We start from the raw sequence: 24,140 nt of genomic DNA on the forward strand, positions 1-24,140 counted from the left end.
AATTGAAAAAAAAAAAAAAAGGAGGGAGAAGAAATTTATTTGAGCTCTTTATGTAATTTAACAAGGGAACTGGGTATCCTGTAGGTGGGTGAAGGCCAACTGAGAAATGATAAAAGCCCCTGGATCTTTTAATAGTTGCCCATCTGTTCACAGTTATCTATGTTCCCTGTTACTCAACGTGCCAAATGTTACCACCATGGACCTAGCCGGTGATACAAAAACAATGTGTTTGCTTTGTTAGCAAGGTCTCTCTGCCCCGCAATGGAGAAGCACCAACCACCCCCAGCCGCTCCCAGAGCTGTTCGGGAAGGCCTGGGACATTTCACACATAGGACTGCTGTCCCTGATGGTGGCTTAATCAGCCTCCCTGCCAAGATTCAAACTCACACTATCTCACAGTGCTCCATATGTTGAAAGACAACAGGAGTGAGCCCATAAACTGCAGGGCCGGGCAGATTGGTGTGGAATGCAGTCTAAAAGCGAATCAGACGTCACTTCATGTAAGATCACCAGGAGCTGAAGTCTGGCCATGGCCTCTTAAGAGGTCAAAACACTGCTCATGCAAGGAAGCTGGAAAGATGCCTCTGGGTTTTAAATTTTAGAGCGGTATCTAAGAGACATGCAGAACAAATAAAAGAAAGACGACACCAGGATATCAAAAATACACATGAGCAATGACGGAGTCCAAGACGGCTGTGCTCTCTTCTCCCCACTCACCTCCCACCCCCGCACTGCCCCATACCACACCACACCACACCACACACACACACACACACACTTCCCCCACATGTGCCCTCAGCTGGCAGCTGGGCTCTCAAGAATGAAGAAAGGACAGAGCTACAGATTCTCCACATTCCTCTCAGGCAGTTCCATTCGCCTTGGTTCTCCAAAGTGGATTTAGCCACGTTCAGATGAGGAGGTGGGGAGCCAGGAATTAAGAATTAGGCTGAGGAAGTGGAGAGGACGGTCAAAGCAAATGTAGGCAGCAAGGTCAGAGGAAGGCATGTGTCAGGGCCAGGTGGACAGACAGATGAGCCTGGATCAGGAAGCCAGCAGAGGAGGGGGACAGGGCAGAATGGCTGAACCTAAGATATTCTAAGAATCTGAGGAGATGCAAAGAGAAACCAGATACGCAGCTGGACAACCAAGAGACTGGCTTAGACAATACAGCTCAAACTCGGCCTCCACATTTTCTAGTCATTCTAATTCAAACAGAAGCCAACTCTAAGTTGAAGTGCCCCTATAACCTACAGTTTACAGAGACGAAGCCCAAACATTTGACCAGAGTGAGGATGGGTGGGAAAAAAAAAGGGAGAGGAACATGGAATTTCATGACTGTCTCTTTTGAATGCTTAGGAAATTATACTTGAGATGAATCTTAATTTCTTATTTTATATTAATTTTTAAGTATTTTATTTTGAATTTCCTTATAATGGGAACGGTAACTCATCCTTGTCATTTTCTCTTATCTGAATTACCCCTTACTTTTTAAAAAGTTTTTTTATTTTTATCAAAGAATGCACAGAATGTAGAGTCAATAATTCTACAAGGCTTATCACAAAAACCACAACAGTCCCCTGAATGCCTTCTTCCATTCTTTGCCTTAAGAGTCAACCATGTTCAATTATTTCAGCTGTTTTTTTTAGTAATTACCTCCTTATCTCTAAGTAGCATGGTTCTATCTCTACGTCTTGTTTATTTCCTTCAGTTTTAGGCATTATACATTGAGTTCCCTCCAGAAACATGAGGGTTTACTTTCTCTTGCTTAATCTCCACCAGCACATCGATGCACATCTCCTCTTGTCCCGTCCTCCCAACACTGTGATATCACAATTTTTCTGTGGCTCGTCATCAGTGTTCAAACAATTATGACTATTCACGGCTGAGTCAAGAGATTTGCTAAGATCGAGTTCCATTTTTTGCACAACCTGTTTTCCTACAGCCATGACGTTCAGCTTCTCAGTTTTCTTTATACTTAATCACTCATCTCCAAGCTTTCCCCGGAGTTGAATAAGTCTCGTTTCCATAGGGCCAAACACACTCGGAATTGTCTTAGCTTTTTCTTTTCTTTTCTTTCTCTTAGCTTTGTCTTTCTTTTTCTTGCAGTTGGAGATCATTCCAACTGCAAGACTGCTCTGCAGGCCTGCTACACACCTGTCCCCTGGGGTCTGCCTCTATCTTCACTCTCCCTACTCCCCCTCCAGTGCAGTATCACCTGTTTCTTGAATTTTACATCCTCTTCTTTCTCGAGATACTTTCGTAACTGGGAAGAGTATTACCCTCAAAAACATGTACATGAAAGGGCAATTTTTTTGAGACCTTAGCAGTCTGATAATATCTATACTTTGCCCCCACATGTGACTGCTGGTTTGGTAGAGTGTAAAATTCTAGGCTGGAAATTTTCCTTGCAGTTTTGAAGTTTTCACTCCATTCTCTTCTAGCTTCCTAGGCGGCTGCTGATAAGTCCAAAGCCATTCTGATCCTTCTTCCTTCGGATGTAATCTGTGTTCTCCTTTCTGGAGAAAGTTTATGGGATCTTCTCTTTATCCCCAGTGTTTTGAACTTTCATGATGATGTGCTGTGTTGTTGACCAAACATTTTTTTTCCCCAAATAATTTCTTATCAATGATTTTCAGGAGTGTAGAAAAGATTGGAGAATGAACAATGCATATAGTTTGTCTCTGGGTGAGTTAATAAAACAAGTCTATTTGTTTTCAAATAAAGAAATTAGCATTCTAAATATTTAAACAATTCAAACTTCTCTTATATCAACTGCATACATTTACAAAAACTTCATGCACTTCAGTAAGAATACAGTTAATCAGTATTTTCTCATATACTGTTCTTGGAATAATAAGGTGTTCTGGAGACAGTTTCCTAGGAGGAAAGGTAGCTGTCATTGTTTTTATTTACTTATTTACTTTTGGATGTGCTGGGTCTCCGCTGCTGTGTGGTCTTTTGTCTAGTTGTGGCAAGCGGGGGCTACTTGAAAGCTGCAGTTTGCGAGCTTCCCGTTGCGGCGGCTACTCTTGCTGCGGAGCGTGGGCTCTAGGACACACGGGCTCCCCTGTTGTGGCTCCTGCGCTGGAGCACAGGCTCAGTAGTTGTGGTGCATGGGCTTAGTCGCTCTGAGGCATGTGGGATCTTCCCAGACCAGGGATCGAATTTGTGTGTCCTGCACTGACAGGTGGATTCTTTACCACTGGGCCCCCAGGGAAATCCAGCTGTTATTGTTTAAACATACTGTTCTTTTTCCTCATTGGTCATCTTATCAAACCCATTGTTAAATTGCAGATATTTAGTTCCTAATATTGTTTAACTGTAGGGCTTCCCAGGTGGTGCTAGTGGTAAAGAACCCGCCTGCCAATGCAGGGAGATACAAGAGACATAGTTTTAACCCCCGGGTTGGGAAGATCCCCTGGAGGAGGGCATGGCAAGCCACTCCAGTATTTATGCCTGGAGAATCCCATGGACAGAGGAGCCTGGTGGGCTACGGTCCATAGGGTCACAAAGAGTCCAACATGACTGAAGCGACTTAACACACACACACACACACACACACACACACACTGTCCAATTTTATGTCCAGTGTCCAATGTTATGCCAATAGTACAACGACTACACTTACAACACTGGGAGAAACAGTATTCCTATCCTTTTTTTCATAGTGGCTTCCAGAACCACTGTGAAAGTGCAGAGTTCCCTACACTTTTTAACCTGTTTATAAAGTCTCAATTGTTTTGCTCATCTTTAACTGAGGTAGCATAGAGGTGGCCTGGCTTTGGAATTATTAGCTGGAGGACTTTGGGAAAAGAGCTTAATTTTGTTTTACTTTAGTTACCACCTGTACATAGGATTTGGCAACCCACTCCAGTATTCTTGCCTGGAGAATCCCAGGGACGGGGGAGCCTGGTGGGCTGCCGTCTATGGGGTCATGCAGGGTCGGACATGACTGAAGTGACTTAGTAGCAGCAGCAGCAGTACATAGGATTGCTATAAACATGCATACCAAAACACAAAAAGTCTGGCACGAAGTGAATGACAGACATGTCAGCTACTGTCATGAGAATCTCCCATCTCCACCTTGCTCTCATGAGAATAGTGAGCCTGCATACTGCTACATCCGGCTGTCATGAACTTGAAACACTGAGCTATCAGCTAGAAGATCTAAACAATGGAAATGACTAGCTGAAAACTTCAGGTCAATACACCTTTATCATTGCTTTTTTCAACATTTCACTTTTCTCTGTCCATGTACTTATTCCTTCAACATTTCTAAAAGAGGTTTTCTCAAGGCTATGTGTAATGGTTATTATAAAAACAAAAATTTTGCTGTGCAATTAGTAATTTTGTAGTCACAAAGTTTCCCCCCACCCCAAACATTTTTATGTGACTTCTGCTTTTAGTTAGTCCTCTGAGGACATAAGCACAATCTCTGTGGAACTATTTTTTTTTGGGGGGGGAACCTCTTTCATCCCTCCTATTTTCTCAATCAAACCATCTTATGTTCAGTGGCAAGAGGTCTGCTAAGTTCCTAGCTACTCAGTCCAGCCAGTTATGAAAAGCAGCTTCCGTAGCTACCTTAAACACTGACACCCCATGGCACAGAGGACGTAGTGATAAGCCCAGAATAGCAGCCTATTTGTCTGTATTACACACTTCGTATCTACGAGACAGACTGCCGAATGCAAATGCTGCCTCGTGCCATCTTTTCTGCTAGCACAAGTATACCCTGCCTCAAAAGGAAACCAGTACAAGCTTCCCATGGGCTGAGGCTGTACCTCACTTTCTTTGTATCTCCCACTGAGTCTGCATGCTGTTGGGTGCATGGAGAATTCTATACACATTTTTTGATTGACTAATTGGCTACCCCTCACTGCCTTTCCCTCGCCTGCCCACTCACTGGTATAATCCTAGATCAGGCGGAAAGCCAGATTTTCGCAGAAGATATTTCCATTTAAAAGGAGACACAAGATTAGTGTTTCCTACGGAGACCTACAGTGGCTTCCTCCCGTGATATGAAAGAGCACGTCTGCTCCCTCCAACGTGAACCTCTGGGTTTTCCATAGTTCTTTTCGATGTTGGTGTTTTGTTTGCTTTTTAACTTTTGGTTGCACCCTGTGGGATGTGGGACCTTAATTCCCTGACCAGGGACCAAATCCATGCCCCCTGCATTGGAAGGGAGAGTCTTAACCACTGGACCACTGGGGAAGTCTCTCCATAGCTCTTTTTCTTTAGGTTTTCAAATTTTTAAAAAAAACTCCACATTGTCTATACAGTTCTATAAATTTCCCACAGCAAGTTCATAAAACAAATAAATGAGTGAGTGAGTGAGTTCGCTCAGTCGTGTCCGACTCTGCGACCCCATGGACTGTAGCCTACCAGGCTCCTCCATCCATGGGATTTTCCAGGCAAGAATACTGGAGTGGGTTGCCATTTCCTTCTCCAGAAGATCTTCCCGACCCAGGGATTGAACCCAGGTCTCCGGCATTGTAGACAGACGCTTAACCATCTGAGCCACCAGGGAAGTCCTTTGGTAATATTTTCAGGTTAATAAAAGAGCCAAGTCTTCTGGGTTGCTGGTTTAAACTTCTCACTAGGCCAAAGATGCAGAAATAATCATGGGGAGTTTCTCCTCTGTAAGAGAAACCCAGATCCAAGGGATTTCAAAGATCATGAGCCTAACATTAAATAGAAAATAGACTTGAAGTGATAGGAAATTGAAGACTTTCAAACTGTTTCTTATGGTAAGGCTGGGCAGTTGGCTTTTATGTGAGCTCTCTGCAAACGATAAAAAGTCACAATGGACTACTTTCTCTATGCTGCTGCTGCTGCTAAGTCGCTTCAGTCGTGTCTGACTCTGTGCAACCCCCCAGCCCACCAGGCTCCCCTGTCCCTGGGATTCTCCCAGCAAGAGCACTGGAGTGGGTTGCCATTTCCATCTCCAACGCATGAAACTGAAAAGTGAAATTGAAGTCACTCAGTTGTGTCCGACTCTTAGCGACCCCATGGACTGCAGCCTACCAGGCTCCTCCGTCCATGGGATTTTCCAGGCAAGAGTACTGGAGTGGGATGCCATCGCCTTCTCCGACTTTCTCTATAACTCCACCCAAATTCAAAAATATTTGGTTAACTATGTTCACACCAGACTTTCCTAGATTGTGGTTTCTCTTTATTGAGACTATTGAGACAATTATCTTTGTTCTTTCCTCTGTAAACGACCAGTCACTGGGGGAAGTGATCCTGTGGTTCACTATTACTAATTAGGGTAATGGTATGCATAGAAGAAACAAATCATGGCATTATTCATCATCCCGTTCATTGACTGTCTCATTGAATATGCTGTATCATTCATCAAGATAGTCCCCACTATCTGCTATGAAAATACTCGTACCTAGAAAATCAAGAGCGATTAAACTACATATCCTGCCAGCTGTAGTGGTAGGAGGCTGCAGGCAGACACTGCTCAGTCAAGTCAGGGAGTTGTTCCACTAAGAGACACATTCACGTTGTCAAGGTACCTGCCTTCATCTTTCCCTTAGCCTCCAAAGGGACCCTCGGGAGCCAGTTTCTCACCAAACAGCAAAAAACTCACCATTTTTATTATTTTTTAAAATATGTATTTATATTTTTTATTTGGCTGTGCCAGGCCTTAGTTGCAGCACGTGGGATCTTTCAGTTGAAGCATGTGAGATCTAGTTTCCCAATCAGAGTTTGAACCCAGGTCCCCTGCATTGGGAGTGGGAGTCTTAGCCACTGGACCACCAGGGAGGTCTCAAAGCCACTGTTTTCTTTTTACTGCAAAGAAGTTTCTAGAGTCTCTGAGCTCTGAAACAGTGGAATCAGAAGAGGAGAGATCAGAGAGTTACATGAATAAAAGAACACTAAATTTTTCACAGAACTGGAGAAAACACATATGATCCTGATTAGCCAACTGATTCCTACAAAGCCTCCAACAATGTTCCACTGCAGAGAAAAAAGCAAACAAGCAAACTTCAGGTTGATTTTCAAAAGGCCCTTACCCTACCTCACCAGGTTCCTAAGAGTCCATCAGCAAGACAACTCACCCCTTCCCAAACACAACCCCACAACCCTTCTATACTACAGTCCTGCCATTTCCACTTCTCCCAGGACCCCTTCAGACCCTGCTGCACCAAGTCTTTGAATCCCAACCTTCTAAGAGGTCATCCCTCATCCTACACATCAGAGATAACCTTTCTTGAAGTATTTCATACTTCAAGGTACGGAAGGACTTCATAAACAAACCACATAGAGAAATGACCTCCTCAGCCCATTTGCCCTCTCCACACTGTGGCATCACTCCCCAGAACCATCCCTGTTCAGTCCATTAGTATGAATACTTCTCCTCTAAGTTGGAATCTCTGAAGATGAGAGACTAGGACTCATAAATTGACATAGTGGAAAAAGTATTTTTGGCATCAGAGAATCTTAATTTGAGACCCAATCCCTTCATTGACAACCTGTGTGACTCAGGTAGACTGCTTAACCTGAGTCTCAGTTTTCTCACTTTCAATACATGAACTCATTCCTTCCTCTTCATTCGGACTTATGATAATTGTATGTGTCCTGAGCAGAGTTTCCGGGGCTACATATATGGATGAGACACAAATTCTATTTTCAAGGCACCATGATTTCTCTGGGGAGCAGACGGTTTGGCTGTTAAGGACAGCTGGCTCTGAAGGACACCAGGACACAGGGCACTGGGCTATTTCAGCAGAAGAGAGTCCAGTGGAATCAGAAACCATGTGGGACATCTAACTATATCTTGAAGGCTGGTGCTGTGCCCTGACTTGGGGTGATGGGGCTGGGTAAGGACAGAGGCATAAAATCACAGACTCTCAATGCTAACTGGGACCAGAACAGACCCCTAACACATTCCCTTCCTGAAGCAGGTGCTCTCTTAAACATGAAGTAAGGACCTTTTGCTGGAGACCTTTGGCTCTCCCTTCCCACCCACTTTCTGCACTCCTATGCTATTGAGGACTCTTTCTATTCCTGAGCTTTTCTATTTGCAGTCGTTTTGCTCTGCTGAGGCCACGGAGGAGGTAGAGGTCAAGAGATGCTTCTAGGAGTTCCCCCCAGGGCCACATTCTGGCACTGGGAAAAGAACCATGGAGTCCCCACTGGCCAGGCTACCAGGGCCCAGGCAGGGTTTCCATGGACCTTTTGTTCCTCCTTAAAGTAAATGAATTGTTCGCCTTGTACCCAGAATACATAAAGAACACCTAAAACTCAATGAGAAGAAGACAAGTACACCAACTTAAAAGTGGGCAAAATATTTGAAGAGACATTTTTCCAAAGAAGATATGCAAACAGCCAACACTGCCTATAAAAACACTCAACATCAAGTCACCAGGAAAATCCTAATCAAAACCACAAAGACACCAGGTTATACCTTCACTAGAGGAAGTGAAAATACCCACTAGGATGGCTACAATCAAAGAGACAAACAATATCAAGTGCTGGTAAGGTTGTGAAGAGATTGGAACCTTCCTACGTTGCTGGTGGGAATGTAAAATAGTGCAGCTGCTGTGGAAAAAGGTTGGAAGTTTCCTAAAAAGTTAAGCACATTTTTATCATACTGTTCAGCCATTCTACCCATATTTACCTACTTAAGAGGAATGAAAACATATATCCAGAGATGGCCCTGGTGGTCTAGAGGCAGAGACTCCCTGCTCCTAATTCAGGGGGCCTGGGTTTGATCCCTGGTCAGGGAACTAGATCCCACATGCCATAACTAAGACCCAGCCAAACAAATAAAGATTAAAAAAAGAAAAATGTGTCCACACACACAAAGACTTGGACACAAATGTGTATGACAACATCATTCACAATGGCCACACATACACACACACACACACACACACACACACACAAGATGGAAACAACCCAAATGTCCATCAACTGAAGGATGAATGAACAAAATGTGGTCTATCCATACAAAGGAGTATTTATTACTCAACAATAAAAAGGAGTGAAGTATGGATACATACTACAACATAAACAAACCTCAAGAACACTATGCTTGGTGAAAGAAGCAGACACAGAAGACCACGTATTGTATAATTCCATTTATATGACTTTCCAGAAAAAGCAAATCTGTAGAGACAGAAAGTAGTTTAGTGGGTGCTTTGGGTTGGAGAGGGGCTTCCCCGGTTGCTCAAAGGTAAAGAATCCACCTGCAATGTAGGAGACCTGGGTTCAAACCCTGGGTTGGGAAGATCCCCTAGAGAAGGGAACGGCTACCCACTCCAGTATTCTGGCCTGGAGAATTCCATGGACAGGGGAGCCTGACAGGCTACAGTCCATGAGGTCGCAAAGAGTTGGACACGACTGAGTGACTTTCACTTTTGGGCTGGGGAGAGAAATGGGGAGTGACTGCAAATGGGTACAAAATTTCTATTTGAAGAGATAGAAATGATCTAAGCCAGGATTGTGGTGGCTGTTGTATAATGCACTAATAATCATTGAATTGTGCACTTTAAGTGGGTAATTTTACGATATGCAAAATTATACCTCAATAAAGCTACAAAATGGAGAAGGAAATGGCAACCCACTCCAGTAATCTTGCCTGGAATATCCCATGGACGGAGGAGCCTGGCAGGCTACAGTCAAGGGGGAGTCATATACAACTTAGCAACTAAACCACCACCACCACCAAAGCTACAAAAAAAAACAAAACAAAAATAAGTACTTCTTTTTCTAAAGAGGTGGTTGAAAACTGGTTAAATCTGAGTGATTCTGCCACTATCATCTCCCTACAAAGTCACAGGTAGTAATTAAACTTGACCAGAGGTTGCTCTGAATGGCCATACCCCTCGCTCCTGGAACTAGCTGTAGGGGCCAAAATACTTGACCATATCCATACCTGACTTTGATTTACTACTTATGACAAGATCAGTTTTTAAATAGAGCTGTGGACCACCAGAAGACGCAAAGTTCTTTTTTGCTCTTTGGACCTGGGAGCTTAGAGTAAAGGGGAAAGAGAGAAAGAGGGAGAAGCAGAAAGGAAAGAATGGTGAGGGATGGGGAAAAAAGAGGAAAAAGGGAGTAAGAAAGGAGGAGGGGCTCCCAGAGACGATTCAGAGGGAATATGCTCACTACAGCCTATCTAAACTGTGTTCAAATGCAAGAGGCAACTCCTGACCATGAAGGATAAACAGCAGGAGTATTGAGAAGGGCAATGAAAACTGGGAAAAGGAATCCATTTGGGAGTACATTTCCAGGCTTGTTCCTCTTTTCTCTTCGGAGGTGACTTGCAGTTGGAACTACACACCAGATACAAGCAACAAAATCTCCAAGAGAGGGCTTCCCTGGGGGTCCAGTGATTAAGACTCTGTGTCGCCAATGCAGGGAGTGTGGCTTCGATCCCTGGTCGGGGTAGTCATCCACGCTGCATGGTGTGGCAACAAAAAATCTCTGAGAGAATCCTCCTCTTTTCAATCAGAAGCCTTGAATAGGAAGCCCATATAAATGGAAGAATGTGAGGGAAAGCCTGGGTTGTTTGGGTTTTTTTTCTTTTCCAAGAGTGGCTACCCATCAGAGAACCACATGGTAGAAGAGCAAGCAGCAGCACAGACAGCTAAAATATCTCCCCCAAATCCTAGTCGTATTGCCAGAGGAGCAGCGAAAGGGCCCTTTGTGATCCAAAGAGTGTAGTCAGAACCCCTGTCATTTTCCCTCTTATTTTCTGTTACTTCTTTGTGCAAAGGATGGCCCCTGTTTAAGGACACTGAACGGCAGCAGAAGTAGCTGACACCCCAAGAGAAACCCAGTCCTTCTGGCCAGAAGAGCAGCAAAACGCTCCCAGGGGCAGAAGGGTGTGGGAGGAATTTCAGAATGGAGACAGCTGAAGAAGGGGGTCCCCTGACTTTGTACATGAACCAGTGGACAACCCCCAGTCTCACCTGTGAGCTATGTATGTGTGGGACAGATCCAAAGGCTTTGAGAACTAAACTACGATTTAAGTTCTGCTCAAATCTCACTGCTCAAGTCCCAGACTAACCCCTAAACAGTGGTTCCATGGGATCCAACACAACAGTGCAAAGGCTTTGAAAACTGAACTGATATTGGAACCATTCCCACAGGATGCAAGATAGAACTGTGTTGATTGCTTGGTAAAAGAAAACATTGAGCAATTTGAAAGGACCCAGAGGTCTCACAACATAATACTCAAAATGTTTAGAATTCAGTTAAAAAAAATTATCAGTAACATGCAGGAGACCAGGAGAACATGGTCAACCTTAAAAGAAAAGACAATTATCACACACCAACTCCAAGATGATACAGATGTTGAAATTATCAGATAGATTTACAGAAGCTGTTTTTAACTATGTTCTAAGAAATAAAGGTAAACACTCTCAACATAAATGGAAAGATCAGAGTTCTCAACAGAGACACAAAACCTACAAAAAAGAAACAAGTGAAAATTTTAGAACTGAAATATACAATAACAAGCACAAAATGCATGGGATGGGATCAAAAGCAGCACAGAGATGAAAGAAAATGTCAATAAACTTGATGTAAATACTATCCAATCTAAAGAAGAGAAAAAAGTGGAACAAAACAGTGCTGCTGCTACAGCTGCTGCTGCTAAGTCGCTTCAGTCGTGTCCGACTCTGTGTGACCCCATAGACGGCAGCCCACCAGGCTCCCCGGTCCCTGGGATTCTCCAGGAAAGAACACTGGAGTGGGTTGCCATTGCCTTCTCCAATGCATGAAAGTGAAAAGTGAAAGTGAAGGTGCTCAGTCGTGTCACACTCTTAGCGACCCCATGGACCGCAGCCTACCAGGCTCCTCCGTCCATGGGATTTTCCAGGCAAGAGTACTGGAGTGGGGTGCCATTGCCTTCTCTGGAACAAAAAAGTGAACTGAGCCTAAAAAGCCTGTGGGATAATACGAAAAGTTTTGATATTAGTGTCACTGGAATTTCAGGAGAAGACAAAGAGACTGAGGTAGGAAACATACTTGAAAAAATAACAGCCAAAGACTTCCCAAACTTGGAGAAAGCTACACATTTACAGATCCAGAGTGCTATCTGAATCGTTATTATACACATATACATATACAAATGCAACGCATTACTGCGAATGCCTCCAAGGGAAGAACAAGAAAAATGCATAAAGATATTAACATAACTGTCTGAAAAGAAAGAAAGAAAATGCAGTGGGCTATCATCCTCTTTGGAGAGGTGTCACAAGTATCAAGAACTTGAGTTTTCAAAAATCGTCTCTGAGTCTAATAGAACAAGGACTCATTATCAATCAATAAATCGGTTAATTGATCAACACTAAACCTGCAGAAATGGTTTGCCACATCACAGACTCTTATTTTCAGGCTTCAGCAGTACATGAACCGTGAACTTTCAGATGTTCAAGCTGGTTTTAGAAAAGGCAGAGGAACCGGAGATCAAATTGCCAACATCTGCTGGATCATGGAAAAAGCAAGAGAGTTCCAGAAAAACATCTATTTCTGCTTTATTGACTATGCCAAAGCCTTTGACTGTGTGGATCACAATAAACTGTGGAAAATCCTGAAAGAGATGGGAATACGAGACCACCTGACCTGCCTCTTGAGAAATCTGTATGCAGGTCAGGAAGCAACAGTTAGAACTGGACATGGAACAACAGACTGGTTCCAAATAGGAAAAGGAGGACGTCAAGGCTGTATATTGTCACCCTGCTTATTTAACTTATATGCAGAGTACATCATGAGAAACCCTGGGCTGGAGGAAGCACAAGCTGGAATCAAGATTGCCGGGAGAAATATCAATAACCTCAGATATGCAGATGACACCACCCTTATGCAGAAAGTGAAGAACTAAAAGCCTCTTGATAAAAGCGAAAGTGGAGAGTGAAAAAGTTGGCTTAAAGCTCAACATTCAGAAAACTAAGGTCATGGCATCCAGCCCCATCACTTCATGGCAAATAGATGGGGAAACAGTGGAAACAGTAGCTGACTTTATTTTTCAGTTCAGTTCAGTCGCTCAGTTGTCTCCGACTCTTTGCGACCCCATGAATCGCAGCACGCCAGGCCTCCCTGTCCATCACCAACTCCCAGAGTTCACTCAGACTCGTGTCCATGGAGTCCGTGATGCCATCCAGCCATCTCATCCTTGGTCGTCCCCTTCTCCTCCTGCCCCCAATCTCTCCCAGCATCAGAGTCTTTTCCAATGAGTCAACTCTTTGCATGAGGTGTCCAAAGTACTGGAGCTTCAGCTTTAGCATCATTCCTTCCAAAGAAATCCCAGGGCTGATCTCCTTCAGAATGGACTGGTTGGATCTCCTTGCAGTCCAAGGGACTCTCAAGAGTCTTCTCCAACACCACAGTTCAAAAGCATCAATTCTTCAGTGCTCAGCCTTCTTCACAGTCCAACTCTCACATCCAAACATGACCACTGGAAAAACCATAGCCTTGACTAGACAGACCTTAGTCGGTAAAGTAATGTCTCTGCTTTTGAATATGCTATCTAGGTTGGTCATAACTTTTCTTCCAAGGAGTAAGCGTCTTTTAATTTCATGGCTGCAATCACCATCTGCAGTGATTTTGGAGCCCCCCAAAATAGTCTGACACTGTTTCCACAGTTTCCCCATCTATTTCCCATGAAGTGATGGGACTGGATGCCATGATGTTCGTTTTCTGAATGTTGAGCTTTAAGCCAACTTTTTCACTCTCCTCTTTCACTTTCATCAAGAGGCTTTTTAGTTCCTCTTCACTTTCTGCCATAAGGGTGGTGTTATCTGCATATCTGAGGTCATTGCTATTTCTCCCGGCAATCTTGATTCCAGCTTGTGTTTCTTCCAGTCCAGCATTTCTCATGATGTACTCTACACAGAAGTTAAATAAGCAGGGTGACAATATACAGCCTTGACGTACTCCTTTTCCTATTTGGAACCCAGTCTGTTGTTCCATGTCCAGTTCTAACTGTTGCTTCCTGACCTGCATACAGATTTCTCAAGAGGCAGGTTAGGTGGTCTGGTATTCCCATCTCTTTCAGGATTTTCTACAGTTTATTGTGATCCACACAGTCAAAGGCTTTGGCATAGTCAATAAAGCAGAAATAGATGTTTTTTTGGAACTCTCTTGCTTTTTCCACGATCCAGTGGATGCTGGCAACTGGATCTCCGGTTCCTCTGCCTTTTCTAAAACCAGCTTGAACATCAGGGAGTTCACGGTTCACGTATTGCTGAAGTCTGGCTTGGAGAATTTTGAGCATTACTTTACTAGCATGTGAGATGAGTGCAACTGTGCGGTAGTTTGAGCATTCTTTTGCATTGCCTTTCTTTGGGATTGGAATGAAAACTGACCTTTTCCAGTCCTGTGGCCACTGCTGAGTTTTCCAAATTTGCTGGCATATTGAGTGTAGCACTTTCACAGCATCATCTTTCAGGATTTGAAACAGATCAAGTGGAATTCCATCACCTTCACTAGCTTTGTTCGTAGTGATGCTTACTAAGGCCCACTTGACTTCACTTTCCACGATGTCTGGCTCTAGATTAGTGATCACATCCATGATTATCTGGGTCATGAAGATCTTTTTTGTACAGTTCTTCCATGTATTCTTGCCACCTCTGACAGAGTTTGGTCCACTGGAGAAGGGAATGGCAAACCACTTCAGTATTCTTGCCTTGAGAACCCCATGAACAGTAGAAAAAGGCAAAATGATAGGATACCAAAAGAGGAACTCCCCAGGTCATTAGGTGCCCAATATGCTACTGGAGATCAGTGGAGAAATAACTCCAGAAAGAATGAAGAGATGGAGCCAAAGCAAAAACAATACCCAGTTGTGGGTGTGACTGGTGACAGAAGCAAGATCTGATGCTGTAAAGAGCAATATTGCATAGGAACCTGGAATGTCAGGTCCATGAATCAAGGCAAATTGGAAGTGGTCAAACAGGAGATGGCAAGGGTGAACGTTGACATTCTAGGAATCAGAATGTCCATCTAAAATGGACTGGAATGGGTGAATTTAACTCAGATGACCATTATATCTACTACTGCAGGCAGGAATCCCTCAGAAGAGATGGAGTAGCCATCATGGTCAACAAAAGAGTCCGAAATGCAGTACTTGGATGCAAACTCAAAAACAACAGAATGATCTCTGTTCGTCTCCAAGGCAAACCATTCAATATCACAGTGATCCAAGTCTATGCCCCAACCAGTAACGCTGAAGAAGCTGAAGACGAGTGGTTTTAGGAAGACCTACAAGATCTTTTAGAACTAACCCCCAAAAAAGATGTCCTTCTCATTATAGGGGACTGGAATGCAAAAGTAGGAAGTCAAGAAACACCTGGAGTAACAGGCAAATTTGGCCTTGGAATGCGGAATGAAGCAGGGCAAAGACTAATAGAGTTTTGCCAAGAAAATGCACTGGTCATAGCAAACATCCTCTTCCAACAACACAAGAGAAGACTCTACACATGGACATCACCAGATGGTCAACACCGAAATCAGATTGATTATATTCTATGCAGCCAAAGATGGAGAAGCTCTATACAGTCAACAAAAACAAGACCAGGAGCTGACTGTGGCTCAATCATGAGCTCCTTATTGCCAAATTCAGACTTAAACTGAAGAAAGTAGGGAAAACCGCTAGACCATTCAGGTATGACCTCAATCAAATCCCTTATGATTATACAGTGGAAGTGAGAAATAGATTAAAGGGCCTAGATCTGATAGATAGAGTGCCTGATGAACTATGGAATGAGGTTCGTGACATTGTACAGGAGACAGGGATCAAGACCATCCCCATGGAAAAGAAATGCAAAAAAGCAAAATGGCTGTCTGGGGAGGCCTTACAAATAGCTGTGAAAAGAAGAGAGGCAAAAAGCAAAGGAGAAAAGGAAAGATAAAAGCATCTGAATGCAGAGTTCCAAAGAATAGCAAGAAGAGATAAGAAAGCCTTCTTCAGCAGTCAATGCAAAGAAATAGAGGACAAGAACAGAATGGGAAAGACTAGAGATCTCTTCAAGAAAATTAGAGATACCAAGGGAACATTTCATGCAAAGATGCGCTCAATAAAGGACAGAAATGGTCTGGACCTAACAGAAGCAGAAGATATTAAGAAGAGGTGGCAAGAATACACGGAAGAACTGTACAAAAAAGATCTTCACAACTTTATTTTTGGGGGCTCCAAAATCACTGCAGATGGTGATTGCAGCTATGAAATTAAAAGACGCTTACTCCTTGGAAGGAAAGTTATGACCAACCTAGACAGCATATTAAAAAGCAGAGACATTACTTGGCCAACAACGATCCCTCTAGTCAAGGCTATGGTTTCTCCAGTGGTCATGTATGGATGTAAGAGTTGGACTATGGAGAAAGCTGAGCGCCGAAGAATTGATGCTTTTGAACTGTGGTGTTGCAGAAGACTCTTGAGAGTCCCTTGGACTGCAAGGAGATCCAACCAGTCCATCCTAAAGCAGATCAGTCCTGGGTGTTCACTGGAAGGACTGATGTTGAAGCTGAAACTCCAGTACTTTGGCCACCTGATGCGAAGAGCTGACTCATTGGAAAAGACCCTGATGCTGGGAAAGATTGAGGGCAGGAGGAGAAGGGGACGACAGAGGATGAGATCGTTGGATGGCATCACCGACTCGATGGACATGGGTTTGGGTGAACTCTGGGAGTTGGTGATGGACAGGGAGGCCTGGTGTGCTGTGGTTCATGGGGTTGCAAAGAGTCAGACACGACTGAGTGACTGAACTGAACTGTACTGAACTGAGACTGTTTTTTTTGGTCAGAAAATGGAAGCAGGATGAGTTTCAAAGGGATTTTCAAATTCTTATGTGTATATAACCTAAAAGAAGTTTGTAAATCCCTCTTTCACATTTTTAGGTTGACATGTAAAAATTTTCACCAAAATGTGAACTGTTATGAAGAATGTTGCTGCCAGTATTCCGTAAATATTGACATGCAAAACCAAAACTATTTTATCAGTTGCTGAAATACATCCATTGAAACTCATCATCATTTACTTTAAAAGAATACATAAAGAGGTTGTTCTTTGACAGTCAAAAATCTTGCATGGTTATATTTCTCCGTTAATTTATATTTCCATTCTTCTCACTCTATAAGAGTTTATCCTAGATTTACATATTTTATGCTTTAATGTCTTTTAATCATTACTCTATCATACTTTCCTGTATCAAAAGTATATATATATGTATATATATATCAGTTCAGTTCAGTCACTCAGTCGTGTCTGACTCTTTGCAACCCCATGAACCACAGCACACCAGGCCTCCCTGTCCATCACCAACTCCCAGAGTTCACCCAAACCCATGTCCATCAAGTCGGTGATGCCATCCAACGATCTCATCCTCTGTCGTCCCCTTCTCCTCCTGCCCTCAATCTTTCCCAGCATCAGGGTCTTTTCCAATGAGTCAGCTCTTCGCATCAGGTGGCCAAAGTATTGGAGTTTCAGCTTCAACATCAGTCCTTCCAGTGAACACCCAGGACTGATCTGCTTTAGGATGGACTGGTTGGATCTCCTTGCAGTCCAAGGGACTCTCAAGAGTCTTCTCCAACACCACAGTTCAAAAGCATCAATTCTTCGGCGCTCAGCTTTCTCCACAGTCCAACTCTTACATCCATACATGACCACTGGAGAAACCATAGCCTTGACTAGAGGGACCTTTGTTGGCAAAGTAATGTTTCTGCTTTTTAATATGCTGCCTAGGTTGGTCATAACTTTCCTTCCAAGGAGTAAGCGTCTTTTACTTTCATGGCTGCAGTCACCATCTGCAGTGATTTTGGAGCCCAGAAAAATAAAGTCGCCATTGTCTCCACTGTTTCCCCATTTATTTGCCATGAAGTGATGGGACCAGATGCTGATCTTAGTTTTCTGAATGTTGAGCTTTAAGCCAACTTTTTCACTCTCCCCTTTCACTTTCATCAAGAGGCTTTTAGTTCTTCTTCACTTTCTGCCATAAGGGTTGTATCATTTCATATATATATATATATGTATGTATGTATTTAAATTCAATGGTAAAGAGTGCTCTCCTGGTTGTTACCACTGTAACTCTTACTAGAATGAACTTACCAAAACAAAACAAATACTACAAATGTTGACAAACATTACTGAATGTAGATAAAAGGTATTTTTTTCATTGAAAACCTCTCTCTTTAGAGGTCTTATTTTTCATTTGTCTCATGCATATGGGATCAGTATACTTACTGCTAGAAAAGAGTCAAGCTTGAAAATCAATTTCTCAATTTTTGTTTTTATCAATGTAAATCCTGGTAAACTATTCATATAATGAGATGCAAATGGATGAAACTTTGTGATAGAAATGTCACTCAATTTTTTTGAACTCCTTGAGTTATATACTTAACATCACATGGTGATGAAATATTAAAATTATTTAAATCATCAATGTAAGGAAAAATTTAGGGAGACTGAAATTTAGTTGAGTAGCATAATTACTCATCCTTCTGGGTTATTTCAGTCATTTCTGATCCACGACTCTGCTGCTGTAGTTAAAAGTTAACTTGTAGAAAATTGATAATAAAGCATGTAATAATTGTGTATTGGCATGCAAATATCGAGAGGATTCCCTAGAGAAGGAAATGGCTACCCACTCCAGTATTCCTGCCTGAAGAATTCCATGGACAGGGGAGCTTGGAGAGCTATAGTCCATGGGTTGCAAAGAGTCAGATATGACTCAGCGACCAACACTTTTTTCACACAAGTAACATTTATCCTGTGGAACTTCATTGGACTTCCCTCTTCCACAGTGGAAGAAGCTTGCTTATATCTATTAAGCAAATTCATTTTAGCATTTTAAAATCGTGTTTTTCCACGCTTCTTAGGTGATGAGAAACCAGATATTACAACTAAAATTTAAATAGTATGAGATTTATAATAGGGTATCAGATTAAACCACTTGGTTTAGGGGAATGAATAAGCTGGGGTTATACCACTATTGTATATGTCAATCAACTCTCTTTTTGGTAATTAAAATACATGGCACATTCACACAGAAGACACATGTGTGCCAAGACACATGGGAAAAATTCTCCAAAGCAACAAAACACGGGCACCAACCCTAACGTCCATCAATAAGAGAAAGGATAAACTGTGGAATATTTGCCAACAATAATACATAGTTACATGCAACAACATAGATAATCCTTGAAAACTTAGTTTTGAGCTTTTTAAAAGTGAGGTTATAATATACATATTCCCTTTTTATAAATTAAAAAAAAACAAAGGGACTTCCTTGGTGGTCCAGTGGATAAGAATCCTCCTTCCAACGTGAGGGACACAGGTTTGGTCTGTGGTCTGACAACTACGATCCTGCACGCCAAAGGGAAACTAAGCCACTTGTCACAACCACTGAGCCCACGCTCCAGAGCCTGTTGCTGCAACTAGAGAAAGACCGAGTACTGCAACAAAGACCCAGCACAGCCAAAAAAAAAAAAAAAACCCTCCAGTGACAGAAAAAAAAATAAAAGGTCCCTCCTAAAGAAATGTAAAATAAAAGACATGGTTTTAGAAAAACAAGCAAATGTAGACAAACTTGATTAGGAACGTATGCATGTCACAAAACTGTTTTACAATAAAATCAGGAAGGGTTAACACAAAATCTAGTGTAAGGATGGGTACAGTGAATGTCATAGGAGAAGGGCATAAAGAAATATACAACAGGATGGGTAGCAATCTAGTCCTCTTTTTCTAGCCTTCTGTTTAACAACTTTATTGAGATATGGCTCACATATGATTATAGTACTATAATAGGTTTATAATACATATACATCTTTGAAAGGTTGCAACTTGAAGGTCTGTATGTAGGGGACTTACTGTACAATTCACCCATCTGAAGTGTACCATCTGATGATGTTCACAACCATCACTAATTTTAGAACATTTTGCCACCTCAAAAAGAAACCCTGCAGTCTTCACTATCACAACCACCCCCACCAGCAACCTCCATACCTAAGAAACCACTATCCTACTCTCAGTCTCCATACATTGCCCCGTTCTGAACATTTCCATATGAATAGAACCATACAATGTGCGGTCTTTCGTGATTAAATTCTTTCACTTAGAATAATGGTTTCAAGGTACATGTAATCAGTATTTCATTCTTTTTTATGGCCAAATAAAATTCCATTGTATGGATATATCACACTTTATTTACCCATTCCTCAGCCTATGGACATCTCAGTTATTTTTAATTTGGCTGTTATTCATCAGTCGATGGACATCTCAGTTATTTTTAATTTGGTTGTTATGAATGGCGCTGGTATAAACATTTATGTACAGGTTTTTGTGCTGACACGTGCTTTCATTTCTCTTGAATATATATACTTAAGAGTGAAATTGTTGTTTCACATGGTAACTCTGTTTAATTTCTGAGGAACTGCCCAATTGTTTTCCAAAGCAACTGTACAAAAAATATTTCTACCAGCAACATATAAGGGTGTCAAGGGTTCTAACTCCTTCCCATGCTCACCAACACTTATCTGACTTTTTGATTCAAGCCATCCTAGTGGGTGTGAAGTGGTATCCCACTGTGGTTTTGATATGCATTTTCTGACGAATAATGATGTTGAGCTATCTTTTCATGTGCTTATGGCCATTTGTATATGTTCTTGGGAGAAATCTCATGCAGATATCTTGACTATTTCTATATTGGGTTACTTTTTATTACTGAGTTATAAGAACTCTATATATTTGGATACAAGTTCCTTATAAAATATAGGATTTTAAAATATTTTCTCCCATTCTGTGGGTTATATTTTCACAATTATCTAGTTCATAAGCCCTAGTTTTTAAGGGCTGAAAGCCCTAGTGAAAGGGCTGCCATGTTAAGTTGCTTCAGTCATGTCTGACTCTTTGAGACCCCATAGACTGGAGCCTGGCAGGTTCCTCTGTTCATGGGATTCTCCAGACAAGAACACTGGAGTGCGTTGCCATGCTGCCCTCCAGGGGATCTTCCTGACCCCGGGAGTGAACCTGAGTCTCTTATGTCTCCTGCACTGATAGGCGGGTTCTTTACCACTAGCACCACCTGGGAAGCCCGTGACAGGGCTACAGGCAGTTATTTGAATATTATATTTACAGTTTACATAAACTTACCCAATTATTTTTATGTATATCACATAACTGAATTAAAAAGGCAACTTCATACATAAAGATGCCTATAAGGAAATATTTGACACAAAACAAAACACTGCAATGCCCAAAACAAGTTAATGCTACTCTTGAAGGTATTAACTTAACTCCTGGGTATGACTTACTACTACTACTGCTAAGTCACTTCAGTTGTGTCCGACTCTGTGTGACCCCATAGACGGCAGCCCACCAGGCTCCCCCGTCCCTGGGATTCTCCAGGCAAGAACACTGGAATTTCTTTCTCCAATGCATGAAAGTGAAAAGTAAAAGTGAAGTCGCTCAGTCGAGTCCGACCCTCAGCGACCCCATGGACTGCAGCCTGCCAGGCTCCTCCATCCATGGGATTTTCCAGGCAAGAGTACTGGAGTGGGGTGCCTGCCATTGCCTTCTCCGGGTATGACTTAAGCTCCCAGTTAATCTGGCCCATTGACCCTTTTGAAAGGTGCCTCTCCAAGCACTTCCCTGGAGGTCAGTGGTTAAGATTCTGCCTTCCAATGCAGGGAGTAAGGGTTCAATCCCTGGTTAGGGAGCCAAGATCCTACATGCCTTGTGGGCAAAAAGCCAAACTATAAAACAGAAGCAATAATGTAACAAATTCAATAAGACTTTAAAAATGGTCCACAACAAAAAAAGAAAAAAATCTTAAAAAAAAAAAAAAATAGGTTCCCCTCCAAACTCTGCACATGGTAGGAGGGAACAGTAAACTACTACCAACGTGACAAACCTGCCCCCTTTCTCCAGCTGCTTTTGTGTCTCCCATCCTCTCCCAAGATAAAAATGAATTTTACAGTTTTTACTGCCTGAAGAAAAAAAAAAGACTATTTCAGTACTATTTCAAGGACAGGGGTGCCTGGCAGATGCTACAGTCCACGGGGTCACAGAGTTGGATAACAAATTTCAATACTGATGAAAATTATATGAACTTCAAATTTCAGTGTCCACGAATAAAGTTAAATACAGCCACATCATTTCTTTAGTCATTTTCTGTGGCTGGTTTTTTAAGCTACAACAGCACAGATGAGTAGTTACTAAAGAGACCAGAGCCAAGAAAGCCTACAAGTTTACTATCCAGCCCTTTACTCTAAACCTTACATCAACAAGTTAAAATACTTTTCACTTCTACAACAAGCAGCAAAAACCTATTTCCTGCTAGCCAAGACTGCCTTGACATTTACCTTCATGATTTCTCAATTTTTTCCTCTTTAATTTTAATAAATATTTATGATACCTCAGTTGTAATTTATTAAGGACTTTTAGATTTGGAGACCAAAGAGTAGTGTTTCCTTAAAAAATAATGTAGTATCTTCAAAAAGTCACAACCACACTCAAACTGTTGGGTTAATCATTTTAACAAACTTTTACTGCCTGTTCATGAAAGGGTCGGAGTCAAATACTGCTTGGTGCAGTAAAATCTTTAAAAAAAAAAAACAAACCCACCCTTGCCCTCAGGAGGCTTACAGTCTAACTGGACTTTATAACTATAAGAACAATTCCCCCAAGGATCACTCCACAGCCGTAACCTTACATTACACAGGCTTAGATATTTCGCCAAGAATTCTAAGCCATGTTCCTTAAATTTAAAAAGTCTTATATAAGCAGTAAAGAAATAGAACTCTGCAAACAATTCTGGCTAACTTTCGTGGTTTAAGTCCCATAGACTTCTGCATTCCTCTGACTATATAACCAGAGGTTCTTGATTTTTTCTGCTGTGTTCATCTCCGCTTTGGCTGTTTGGACCTAATTCTAGTTCAATATCCACATTCATTCCTTTTAGAGAATGTAATAATTCAAATATTGCTAAACCCTGCAGCCTATTTGTGATGTCTGACACCACTCTGATGCCAATAAAGGCAAGGCTATTTGCATATATGATTATTAGTCCCCAAAGCGAAGATAATGAAGCTGCTTCCACCAAACCCCTCTACCCAAGGAAAGACTCAGTGGTGGTGAGGTGACCTCTTCCGAGCTGTCCCTAAGTGCCTCAGTGGCCAGCACATTTTTTTTTAAGGTGACTCAAGACCTCAGGTCAGGTTCTGCAGAGAAGCCAGGTCCATTTCTTTCCAACACTTCATGGCTAGGATCAAATTCAGTCCAATGACAAACCCCCCTTCCCCAATACCCCGCACCCCCTGAGGCTCAGAGCAGAGGAAGCGAGCATCCCCAAAGTTAGACCCGCCTGGAGTGCGGCTGCGAGGCCTCAGCCACGGGTGCAACCCCGAGCCCGCTCCACGCCCGCACCCGCTTTCCAGCCCGGCCTGCGCCGCGCGCACCGGGCAGGCGGCGGGGGCGGGGAGCGCTGTTGCGCTGACCCAGATGAGGTGCCCCCCTCACGCCCGCACCCCCACGTCCGAGCCCTGCACCCAGGCCCCGCGGCCTCCTGCTTCCCCCGCTTGCGGGCCAGCAAGCGCCTTTATTCCCCGCGCGCCTCGGCCCGGGCTCCTCTGCACCCCACCCATAGAGCGCAACTTCCGAGCGCGGCCGCGGGGTGCTCCCCCCACTCCACCCCGCGCCCCTCCCGGCCCGGCCCGGCCCGGCCCGGCAGCTCTGGATTACCTCCCCTCGGGTTCTGCGGTCCGGTGCTGGGCTATGCCAATCCGCGCTCGGCCACTCGCGCGCCCTCCTCCTCTCCTCCTCCTCACCGCCCCCCCAGCAGGAGTCGGTGTCGGTCACGCTGCTCCCGGGGAGAGTGGCCGGCGGCTTCCGGGAGCTCCAAATACTGACTCGCTGAGAGGGAGAGAGAGGGAGAGGGGGGAAGGGAGGGGAGCCGAGCTCCGCCGGTGGGGAGTGGAAATAAAGGGGAGCGGAGGGGAGAGGGGGGATGGAGGAAAGGAGGGGCAGATGGGCCGTGGGAGAAAAGAGCGAGAGGAGGAAGGCAGAGGGCGTTAGGCTCAGATAGGAATGAATTCGCTGCATCAGGCAGCCTTGCAAAGAAGTCTGGAAAGATCCGGGAGGCTCCTGGCTGAAGGAGCCGAAGACTGGATCCTCAAAGGCTTGTGCA

General features: G+C 43.2%; 1 protein-coding gene across 1 annotated transcript in view; it reads right to left on the reverse strand.

Annotated features, from left to right (window-relative positions):
* The window catches only part of CAP2 (cyclase associated actin cytoskeleton regulatory protein 2), a 149,088-nt gene extending 125,295 nt beyond the window's left edge, over positions 1-23,793 (reverse strand). Inside the window, exon 1 of the mRNA XM_068960644.1 lies at positions 23,696-23,793. The gene's annotated coding sequence lies outside the window, so the exon portion shown is untranslated. The remainder of the gene's footprint in view (positions 1-23,695) is intronic.
* Between the last annotated feature and the right edge of the window lie 347 nt (positions 23,794-24,140).

Source organism: Capricornis sumatraensis, chromosome 22 (genome assembly GCF_032405125.1).
Source record: "Capricornis sumatraensis isolate serow.1 chromosome 22, serow.2, whole genome shotgun sequence".
Lineage (NCBI taxonomy): Eukaryota > Metazoa > Chordata > Mammalia > Artiodactyla > Bovidae > Capricornis > Capricornis sumatraensis.